This window comes from Lathyrus oleraceus, chromosome 5 (genome assembly GCF_024323335.1).
Source record: "Lathyrus oleraceus cultivar Zhongwan6 chromosome 5, CAAS_Psat_ZW6_1.0, whole genome shotgun sequence".
Taxonomy (NCBI): domain Eukaryota; kingdom Viridiplantae; phylum Streptophyta; class Magnoliopsida; order Fabales; family Fabaceae; genus Lathyrus; species Lathyrus oleraceus.
The window spans coordinates 344,967,082-344,979,769 of NC_066583.1; the positions used below are offsets into that span (position 1 = coordinate 344,967,082).

The 12,688-nt window shown below is 38.1% G+C and overlaps 1 non-coding gene across 1 annotated transcript; it reads right to left on the bottom strand.

Moving 5' to 3' along the window:
- Positions 1-9,606: 9,606 nt before the first annotated feature.
- On the bottom strand, positions 9,607-9,713 carry LOC127088513 (small nucleolar RNA R71). The gene has a single exon (XR_007790346.1). It is a non-coding gene; the product is annotated as a small nucleolar RNA R71 (small nucleolar RNA).
- Positions 9,714-12,688: the final 2,975 nt, after the last annotated feature.

The window sequence follows — 12,688 nt, forward strand, 5'->3', positions numbered from 1 at the left end:
AGGCCAGGTCTTCCAGACTACATGAAGTATAGAGATTCTACCTCCCCTGGTTAAAAAGCCAAGCAACAGCAAGCAAGTTCTTAAAGAACTGTAAGCGACTAAATGTACCTGAAATCAATCAAGTATCATCAGTACTCAGACAAACCAACAGTAAACAGCAAATTGTTAATCAGTTAATCTGTACAAAGCAACACAAGTTAGTGCACACAAGTGCAAGCTATAAGCTCAAGCTCAAGCTTCACAACCTACAAAACAAAGTCATGTTAGTTCTCAACATCAAACAATCTCAATTTAATTGACTTGAAGCATTCTCCTTAAGCTTTACGCATTTCATCCTGAAAAGTCAAACCAAATGTGAGAAACTAGACCACTAGGCCAAGCCTAGGGTCCAAAAGGGAGAAAAAATTCTAAACAGCAAGCAATTCTCAACCAAAATCAAATTAATGCAAATAGAAAGCAAATGCAATTGATCGCATACTCATATCATTCACCATATTCATTTCATGACCAAAACAAGTCAAACTAGGTCAAATGCAACATCCAATGTCCAAACAGAATGACTTCAATCAAAAGCATACCAAAACAATTCCAAAAATCCTCAAATAATTCACACCTAAACAGGACATATTCAAGGTATAGCATGTCAATTTTCAGCTCAATTGGACAAAAGGAACTAGGTCAATGAAAATCAAGAAATCCAGACACAATTATTGAAGCCCATTCAAGGTATCAACACATGCATTCACTTCAAAAATTCACAAAACAGTGACAACATATTAGAAATGAATGAGACCAAAAGCATGATGTCCTACAATGTGTCTACAATCAGCATACCAAATTTCACATTTATCCAAAACCATATGAGAATTTCACAAAAGATATGCCAACATGTGTCACCCAAGGTTGCATAATGAACCAACAGTGAAGAAAATTATCAATCAAATGGAAAATGCCATAGAAAAATCCAGAAAACCTCTCATGACATCTCAACATATTAATGATCATCCATGCAAAATTTCAATCCAATCCAACAATCATAGGTCATGCAAATAAATCCAGAAAGTTGACCTAGCTAGGTGTGACACAAATTGTCACACCTAGATTCAAAAAAACATATCTCACTCCTCAGGTATCCAAAAATCACAAACTTTATATGTAAATCACCATCAACATGTCCAGAATGAGCACAAAAAATTTCAATCATTTCTTTAAATGTATAAGCATTTCATGATGAAAATGGCAAAACATGTAAAAAATACACACAAGTCAAAGATCCCTAGGCCAGGTCAACATTTTACCATGAACAACTTGTGAAACCATGCCTATAAAATTCTAGGGAAAAATTGGAATCCATCAAAAAAATCCTCACTATTTTTGGACTAGTCATTATTTTTCTATGATTTTTTTAAGTTAAGATGAATTATGAAATAATTATTGAAATGTATTAATTAATTAAATGGATGGAATGGCATTCTCGTAATTAAGCCTGGCCGGTCCAAAACGCAGGCGTTTTACTAATGCGTTGTCGCTGCATGAGTGGCTTGTCCTGGCGGGAAACACCGAATTTGAAAAGCAACTGAGCCAAGTGGATCAAACACAACGCATTTCCAGATTTCTCTTCCTTCTTCGCGCGTTCAACCTCTTCACCATTCCAAAATCGGTTTTACTCATTTCTTCACCAAAATGCACAAACTCTATATGGTTGGAAAGGTCTAAGTGCCAGGATCATGAATATATAACCTAAATTGCCTAATTCTCACTACATAATCCGGATCGAGCATTCAAAGAAACAACATCAAAACTAAAAATCACGATTACTCGTTCTACAGCTAACCAATTCACAAACCATCACTTGCATGCTGATCTATGATGAACACACTACAGGAAACACATAATAATTGCAGCAATTGAGAATTTCGAAAATGCACCTTGAAGAAATGGCAGATGAAGATCTGGAAGTTTCAAGGCAAAAGAGGCACAAACAGATGATGCTCATGGATCATGAAGTTGAATGGAAAAGCTTGCTCAGCTCCAGCATGCTCCAGGCTCGAAAATTCTCAAAGTTCCATGGATGTGCAATGTGTAAACAGTCGAGATTCTTGATGTTTTTGGTGAAGCTTTCTCAAAACAGTTGAAGAAGGAGATGATTAGAGAATGAAGCAAAAGGAATCACACGAATTGATGGAGAATTGAAGGAGTTTTGTTGAATTTTGCTCTTGAATGTTCTTGGTGAATCTTGAGAATTGGAGGGAAAAGTGGTTAGAAATTTTGTGCAATTGTGATTCTCATCCAAAATTGGTTATGATTAAGTATTTATATTCCCAATTAATCACACTCTAATCATCCAATTAACCAAATGACATGTGATTAGCAAAATGTGATTTTACTAAGGGCAAAAATGCCATTTCACTATGGGGCCCATGACAGCTGTGTGACAGCTCACACATTCTCTAAATATCAGACATGATGTGTTGCAACTTGTCCCATGGTCATTGGTTGTGTAATTTTGATTTTCACTATGTCATGGCAAATGGTATAATTTTCAAATGCAATTCACAAGTGACTTGACCAAATAATGAACCTCAACATGTTATGACAGTTCAAACCATTTTCAATTTGCATTTGTGAGGTGTTGCAAAAATCCCCATGCCAAAATTCTCATTATTTCTCAACTTGGACCATTTTGCCCTTGGATCTTTAACTGTACACCTGAAAATTGACTTTTTGCATTGACCATTTTTGATGAAATCAAATTATGCACTATGAAAGTACATGTCAAATGGAGTTTGCACATAAAAAGATCACTCAATTTGGACACTCCATATGGAAGTTATGCCACTTTGATTATGGGTCATTTTTGAAATTGAATGGACCATAACTTGCCAACCATACATGGGAATTTCATGTTCTTGGACTTTTTGGAAAGGTGAGACCAAGATCTACAACTTTCATGTTGAACAAATTTTCATTCGAAGCTTCCTTGGACATGTAATTTTGAGGTCAAAAACTTTCCATTTTTGGAAACTTCCATTACAAGTCACTTTCTATTTTTGGCAATTTCTTGTCTGACTTGATTTTCTCCATTCTTGAGCTTTGAAATGTCAAATAACACTTGTTCCAACATGAATGAAGTGTATCCAACTCATTTCCACCCCCACATCCATAAAATCAATCACAGTTGACCACAGTTGACTTTTTAACTGATAGATGAATTTGGTCATGCATAGATCAATCTGAGCCCCAATCCTCTGATGAAACGGCTCAAGGATGAAACCCTAGCCTCAATAAGCTCCATAAAAACATAAGATGATCCCCATATACATCATAGACCCCATCTCCTGATCATGCCCTGATTGGCCCAATGCAACTGATTAGGGTTGACCAGTGGTCAAAACCCTAATCTCAAGGAATCTGCTTCAACACTTGATGATGACAAACCATGATAATGATAATGTATCATTTCAAACAAGATGAAGATCGATCTCCTGAGAACCATGAAACCCTAATTTGGACTTGCACATCCTCAGATGATTAATGACCAGTCCAATGAAACCCTAGCTTGCACATAACCTCCTCATCTTCTGATCAAGACTTGGGAAGATGACTTGCACAATGTAACCACATGATATGCAATATGCAATGCCTAATGACCTAACAATGATATGGAATATGTTATGCTAGTCCCAAGAGAAGAGGGCAAATTTTGAGGTGTTACACATGTGGGAACTTTTTATTATACAGTCTCAGCGGTATCTCCAGATCTACCGAAGGAGTCATCCATGTGGGCGGAATCATCACGCAGATTGCTGTCGCTTTAGGTCTGTCTCGCAAGCTGTCACATCTCCAGATCTACTGTAGGTACACCACCATGGACATCGACTTCTGTTTGACCAGAGGATTGATGAGGAGAGCCTCTTTCCACCCATGTCAGTTCCGACTGCTAGTAGACAGCGAGGCTATCCATTACTTCACACTGCCAGATCCTATGATGACCAGTGTGCATGATCCAGCGAATTGGAGTTATGCTCTAGAGGGCCAGGGAGAGACCATTGAGGAACCAAGATCACCACCCATTGCTGAATACACACCTACACCACCATCTCCCAGAATCACTGTTTTCTCTAATAATCTTTCACTACAGACACCCGACATCCGCACTCAGATTGCTGAGTGTCGTAGAGAGATCGCAGCGTTTAGACAGGAGGTGGCTGACATCACTTTACAGATGGGAGTGTCTGATCTCACCCATGCTACTGAAGCCGACTATCTATATCAGGAGATCGCAGAGCTCAAGCAGGAGGTGGCCAGGCTCCGTGGATCCTCTCAGGAAGATGACATCCCCACTATATGATCTCACCATTTCATCTTTTTTTTTATATATTTCTCGTATTTACATAACTCATCTTATATTATCGCATTTAGAATATTATATAAACTACATCTATACAGTAGTATTTCTATTTTTATCTATATATGTTTTATGTTTGTTTTTATTTGCATTTTAATTTTTCATTTATTTATTTATTTATATTTAATTTTGTTTTAGTTTCATTTTTTATTTTTTGTTTTTACTTTTATAAAATTATGCAAGTCAAAGATACTAGGAAAATCACAAGACAAATGCTATCCGGACCCCTCAAAGCCAAAAGACAAGCGAAGCCCAAGCCAAAGGACCAAAATTCGGCCCAGCCAGATTTTGCCTTGTGGCGCCCGCCATAGACCCTGTGGCGCCCGCCACAGCGTCTGTAAAAGGTCGGGGCAGAACCCCTTTCTTCACCATTTTTGCAACTTACAACCTTCCAAACCCATTTTTTCACCTTGGAAAAACATCCTTGAACCCACAAAAAGCTCATACTTTTCTAACCACCACACCATACAAATCATCTTTCCGAATTCCATTTTCATTTTCATCCGTCGGATTTCGTAAAAATCCAACTTTTTCACAAACCACTTCATCTTCTTCGTCACTTCTCAAGAGCTTTCAAATGGAGTTTAACGGATTCATTCTCCGAGGAGGGAAACCGGGGGATCGACAAAGAAAAATTATTGAACGGGTGCAAAATCGGGAAATCCTCCCGACAAGGTATGTTGACGAAAATTGTCTCTACACTTTAGGTATCTATCATAGCATATTTCATTTATTAGATAATTTAGGTTTGCATAATTTCTTTTCCAATAAAGAACCTACCTATGAGCGGTTGACAATTGAATTTTTGAGTTCCTTAATTTATATTGTCAACCCTAACACTGCTAGCATAGTTGGTACTGTCAAATTTAGAATGTTTGCTGTTGAATACCAATTCAGTACCGACGAACTAGCCAGCTTGTTAGGAATCCCTCATGGGGACGGTGCTATTTGTGAGGCCCCTTTGGATTCCGAATGGTCTGTTGAGGTATTTTCCTTCTGGGAGCCTTTATCAAACACTTCCATAAACTCTTTTGAAGGATTTCTTGCCTCAACTATCCATAACCCGGCCATCAGAGTTTTTAGATATCTGTTGGCATGCACTATTTTTGGCCGGGAGAATCCAAATAAGGTTAATGCTAGAGAGCTTCTATTTTTACAAGGAAGCCTCACAAATAAATGTATTAATTCGGTCCCGTTCATGCTTGCTCATATGACATTAACTTCGAATAAAGCGGGACCGATTTCTTTTGGTGGATTGATTACATCTATTGCTCGGGCGCTTAACCTGAACGATGAGATGGCTACCCTAGAACCCTTACCTCCTCGCGCAATTAACCTAAAATTTCTGAGAGATATGAAATTGTGCCGCTCGAGGAGAGAAGGAGGCTATATGCTTATGGTTCATAGTGTAGCCATCCCGTCTGTTGTTTTACCGTGCACTAGACGTACAGATGTACGAGATGAAAGGAATTGGACCTACACTTTAGATGCCCCACCTGTTTTGGGTCCTCTTCCTCCTAACATTCCTGATGAGGCGGGATATGACAGTGATTATGAATATGATTGGAGAGAGAGATCTCCCGTACCCCATGTGTCCCCCCATCATCCTTCACCACCACACACCGCACCATCTTCTTCTTTTGCAGGTACCACTCCTGGCTTCTATATTACAGAGGAGATATGGCGTGACCACATGGCTAGAGAGCAAAGGCGTGACGACCTACTCTCTACCATCCAGCAACAAATGACGGATAACATGAACTTCATGCGAGAGTCGCAGCGGAGGACAGATAGGTCCTACGACACTGTTTTACAATCCCTGCAAACGATCACAGATACACAAGCCCGTCAGCAAAACTACCACCAGAGACACATGGCACTAATTGAAGCCACTCAAGGTTCCATTATAGGTAACCTTCGAGAGGTGAGGACGCTCAGGATGCCCTGATGGCGAGGATGGTTCAGAGAGATCGTCGTCGTACCCGATCCCGTCGTCCACCTCAGGATGGCGAGGGCACTAGTGGTCAGCAATAGGTTGTCAGGTAACTCTTCCCTTATCTTATTTCGAAACATTGGGGACAATGTTCGATTTAAGTGTGGGAGGAGACTCTATCGTCTTTTCTTTATTGCTTTTCTCGTTTTTCCTTTATCGCTTTTTCTTTACTGTTTTTAGATAGTTTATTTATTGTTATTTCCTTTTAGTTGTTTATTTTGCTTTTTAGTATAATGCATGAGTCTGACGAGTCACCAAATACAGTAGATCTTTAGTACAATCCTACCTCCCCATACCTTTAGCCCCACTGAAATATTTTTTGCAAAAGAAAATAGTGTTATTCCCAAAGTTTTCAGGTTTTAAAGACATGTTTTGAGTAAGGATGCGGTGAATTGGGAGAACTTTGCGAAACATCAGTATCTGTTTTAGCACCATAAGCTTCGTAAATATAGGAATCATTCCCGAAACCCCATATACCATGGCCTTAATCATCATTTCTGTATAAGTCCTTAGTAGTTTATCTCAGCAGTCAGCTCCGGCCTACGCATCCTCTACGTAGGGGACCGATGCAAATAAGTGAATGATCCAGAAAAACAAAAAAATAAAAGAAAGCAAATAGGCAACTCCGGTATAGGTGACCCTCACAAAGTCATTTAAACCAAAGAATTGTAAAAAATTGCTATAAAAAGAAAAAGAAAAAGAAAAAGAAAAACTTACCCACTGTTAGTTGGTTCAGAGGTATCTGGCACTGAACTCGGTAGGGCGGATTACGATTCGATCCCCCACAACTACAGTTGGATCCAATAAAAGGGTTTACACATATTTATGTGCCAGAAACCCCATGCTCAGATCATAATCACTAACAGACCACTCTACTACGAAGCATGTACGGATAACGGGCTTAATGTGATTGCGCCTGAATGAAAAGGACACAAAAGAGATGAAGAGGCATGCCTAGGTATTGTGGGATAATATGGGTTGGTTAATATAGGAATGAAGTTTATGTCCGTATTTGTGGATTAGTGTCATCATGATACCCTTAGTTCATTCAGTTAGTACCTATCACTGCATCCCGACATTGAACTTAGAATTTTTACCTGAAGCACTCGTTTACACAAATTTTCTTTTATGAGCTTTTTAATGTTTTGCTTGAGGACAAGCAAAGGTTTAAGTGTGGGAGAGTTTGATAACACTGAAATTTACCGTATTTTTGACTCCGATTTCACATGCATTCTAGTTGTTTTATTATCATTTTGTTATGTTATTGTTATGTTTTCCTTTGTTTTCAGGTTTTTACTTTAATCGGAGCCCCGATCGAGAAAAGGAGCGAAAAAGAGCCAAAAACCCTAAAATTCAGCATTTTGTACTTGTGGCCTACCCCATGGCTGGCGCCATAGACCCTGCCATGACGTGTTCAAGCTCAACTTCCACGTTCCCCACTACTTCCACTAAGGCGCCTCATTTTGTGCTTGTGGCGGGCGCCATGGCCTTGTGGCGGGCGCCACAAGAGGAAAGTTTTTCCCTCCCATTTTCAAGTTGAAGGGCATCCTTGTCATTTCCATCTTTTTACTTGCTTATAAATAGAAACTCGAAATCACTTTTACAATCATCCAAACTTAAAGCAGAGGCAAACTCAGAGCAAATTTGTTTCACTTAGGCATATATTCAGTATTATAAAGTGGTAATCGCTTCGCATTGGAGTGTTACCACAATTGTGTAATCGCTTTACTTTATTTATTTCCTCGCACTCGCTTTAAATTATTTATTTCCTCGCACTCGCTTTAAATTATTTACTTTCCGCACTCGCACTACTTTTATTTACTTTCCGCACTCGCACTACTTTTATTTATATTAATGCACTTTTACTTTACCATGTCTAGCTAAATTTATAAGGTTAGAATGTAAGGATCGTAATTGAACCAGTAATCCGTACAATTGTTCGTAGAAACACTTAAGGGCTATTTTAACTTTCAAATTAAGTTTTCCCGCACTTTAATTCCGTTGGGTAAGATCGAAAGCCGTCCAACGTCTTTTTAAACTTAATTATTTTTAACTATTTCAACAACAGCGAAAGCGCTTTGTTTAGTTCATTAGGATATTTTAACATTAAGAAGAAAAGAGATTTTAAAACTATTTTCGGACGCGTTTATAAGTTTAGGGTCTGGTTCGTAAGAACCTCTTTTGGTTAAGAAATCCAGGTTATAATACTTTTCAACTTAGTCAAGATACTATATTTCTTAAAAATAGGTTTACTACTCTAACGCAATGCGCGCCTTTTTATAAGTGACAATAAGAGGGTTTGATTAGGGAGTACAAGTCGGTTCTGAATACGCGAAAGCGACAGTTCCTGTTAAATTAGTTCTTTTCAAAGTAGGAAACACTGCCCATAAGTAGCTCTATTAGCAAGTACTTAGATTATCCATTGATTACGTGAATTACATTCGACCCTGTCTCTATTAATTAAATTTATTTCAAAACTTTACTTTTCATTGCACACTCCAAAAACACCTATTTCGATTTCCTTTGATAAACACCATAACAATAGATAACGATAGATTGACACTTGGTCTCTGTGGATTCGACAATCTTTTATATTACTCTGACGCGTTCGTATACTTGCGAAACACCGCATCAAGTTTTTGGCGCCGTTGTCGGGGACCAATTTCGTCAAAATTTCATTTTTCTGTTGTTATATCGTTTAGACCTAGGTTATTTCCCGCCGGTCAATGCGAAGAACTCGCAGCACCGGAAGTTTAAGCTTGGTATACCCTCTGGCGGAACCTGAACGTTACGCTCGCGCACGTTTATTTTTTCATAGAATTAAGAGAGCTATGGCCGAAGATCAAAACCTGAACGTTTCGCTCAACCATCTAATGAAGAACCTAGTTCTAGTATAGTAAACCCAACCATCCCAGCTAATAATTTTGAACTTAAACCATCCCTGTTGCAACTAGTGCAACAAAGATAATTCGCGGGTCTCGCTACTGAGAACCCAAACCAACATTTAAAAATATTTCTTCAATTAGCAGACACTTTTAAAACCAATGGAGCTTCTCCTGAGGCAATACGTTTAAGACTATTTCCTTTTTCCCTCAGAGATAAAGCCCTATCATGGTTAGATTCCCTTCCACCCAATTCCATTACGACTTGGGATAACCTTAGAAGAGTTTTTCTTGCTAGATATTTTCCCCCGAGTAAGACCGTCGTTCTTCGAAACCATATAACTAGATTTACCCAAAACCAAGGAGAATCGTTGTTCGAAGCTTGGGAGAGATATAAAGAGTTGTTACGAGCATGCCCACATCATGGTTTAGAAAATTGGTTAATCATTCAAACCTTCTATAATGGACTTCATTACAACACAAAGATGACCATCGACGCTGCCGCAGGCGGTGCTCTGATGAACAAACCTTATCCTGAAGCTAGTGCCCTCATTGAAGATATGGCTCAAAACCACCAATCATGGGGAGTCGAACGAGCGAAAGTTGAGAAGAAGGAAGCCCAAGGAGGAGTGCATGAACTAAGCTCTATAGACATGATGAAGGCTAAAATGGACGCATTAGCCCTTAAGGTCGAGCATATGTGCATAAACCCGAATACTGTAGCCGCAGTTTCGTCGGATTGTGAGATATGTGGAACCAAAGGACACCAATCCGCAGAATGCAGTCTATTAAACGAAACCCACTCCGAGCAAGTGAACTACACCCAAGGGAACCCATATTCGAATACCTATAACCCTGGATGGAGGAATCACCCGAACTTCTCCTATAAAAACAATAACCCTATTCAAAATAATGCACCCCGAGACCTAGTTATCAAGCCCCTAGATCAAATCAACCTATGCAACCTGTACCACCAAAGTCGAGCCTTGAGAAAATTATGGAAAATTTTATCATCGCTCAAACCCAACAAAACAAGGAGTTCATGAACCAAAACATTCATGTTAACGAATTGATTACTCAGTTAGGAACAAAGGTTGACCAAATAGTTACTCATACTAAGATGCTTGAAACCCAGATCTCTCAGGTAGCTTTAAACCAAGCCCCTCAGACTACACCTGGAGGACAATTCCCTAGACAACCTCAACAAAATCCGAGAGGACAAACCAATGCCATTACCCTACGAAGTGGGAACGCTTATGATGAGCCACCAAACCCTAGATTGAGTGAACCCGAAACTTCTAAGGAATGTACCAAACCCACGGACGAAGTAAAGGAACCAGAGGAATCTGAAAACCAGGGAGGTCGAGAAAAAGGAGAAGAACCTAAAGACAAAAGTTACGTACCACCCCCGCCATATAAACCACATATACCATATCCGCAAAGACTCAAACAAACCCAGATCAATAAACAATATCAAAAATTTATTAAAGTTATAGAAAAAGTTCATGTAGAAATCCCTTTCACAGAAGCCATCACCCAAATACCTTCTTATGCAAAGTTTCTCAAAGACATCCTTACCAAAAGGTGGTTGATATGTGTGCGGATAACCATGCCACTTTACTCGAGACCGTAGGCATAACAATTCCAAAAATGAAGTTAATGTTGTTCATGCTAATGACGGCATAATTGCTACGGTGAGCGATATTATGGCAATCAAAGGCAAAGTGCAAGGATGGTGGTATGATACATGTGCTACCGTGCATGTTTTTTATGACAAAGTAGCATTTAAAACATATTCTTAAGTAAATGATGGACAATAAGTGCATATGGGAAATAAAGTACGATCTAAAGTCGTTGGAATGAGATCCGTCGAACTAAATTTCACTTCCAGAAAGAAAGTCACTCTTGTCATTGTAATCCATGTCCCCGACATGAATGGGAACCTTATTAGTGCGGATTTGTTGGAAAATCGAGTGTTAAGTTTGTTTATCAATCGGGAAAACTAATAATAACCTGTAATGGTGTATTTGTAGGAAAAGGATATTCCTCCAAGGAAATGATTAAACTTTGTACTATCAATAATATTATTAATGAAATTTTTATATTTGCTTATATGATTAAATCTATTTCTTTATGGCATTCTAAATTAGCACATATTGGTCTTAGTACTATGAATAGGCTAATTAAATCCAGATTCATCTCATACAATATTTTTGATTTCGAAAAATGTGAAATATGTGTTAAATAAAAAATAATCAAGAAACCTTTCAAAAGTGTTGAAAAAAAATCAATTTTGTTTGATCTTGTACACTCTGGTTTGTGTGAATTTAATGACATATTAACCCATGGGGGAGACTGGTATTTAATAACCTTTATCGATGATTGCTCTAAATTCACATATGTATACCTTTTAAAGCATAAAGATGATGCTTTTAATGCCTTTAAGATTTATAAAGAAGAAGTAGAAAATCAATTAAGTAGAAATATCAAAGTCTTTAGGAGTGATAGGGACGTTGAATACTTTTCTACATAATGTGATACATATTGTGAAGAATATGGAATTATACATGAATGTTATGCACCTCGTACACCACAACAAAATGGTCTAGCCGAGAGAAAGAATCGAACATATCAAGAAATGATAAATATTATGTTAATGCAATCTGAGTTGCCATTTTATTTGTGGGGTGAAGCATTACTACCCGCATGTCATATAATGAGTATGATTCCTTTAAAGCTAATCAGTATTTCTCCATATAAGATATGGAAAGGTATATCACCAAACATTGGTTATTTTAGAGTGTAGGGTGTGTAGCATATTACAAGAATATGGATCTTAAAATAACTAAATTGGATCCTCGAGGGATCAAATGTGCTTTCATAGGATATACATCCAACAACAAAGCATATAAACTTTTAAATCTGGAGTCTAATGTAATCGTTGAATCCCAAGATCTGAAGTTCTTTAAAAACCTTATCATAAAGAATAAGGAATATGAGATTCCCATGGATGAAGAATATCATGACGAAGAATCTCCACAAATTATTGAAATACAACCCGAAAGTATTTCACGGATTGTTGAAACATAACTCGAGCCTAGGATAAGCAAAAAGGCCTGAAAAGTTAAAGCTCTATGACCAAATGAAATTGATTCTCAACTTATTTTCTTTTATCTAGTTGAAGGAAATTGCAAGAATGATGTTCATAAGATCCCTTTTATTATTCAATTAGAAGATTATCCTAAAACCTATAAAGAGGTTGTGGCTTCAAGGGACTCTTTTTTTTTAAAAGATGTTATCCAAGACGAAATAGATTCAAGGATCTCAAATCACACTTAGGAACATGTCGATCTTCCAAAGGGTTCAAGGCCCATTGGATGTAAATAGGTGTTTAGAAAGAAGTAT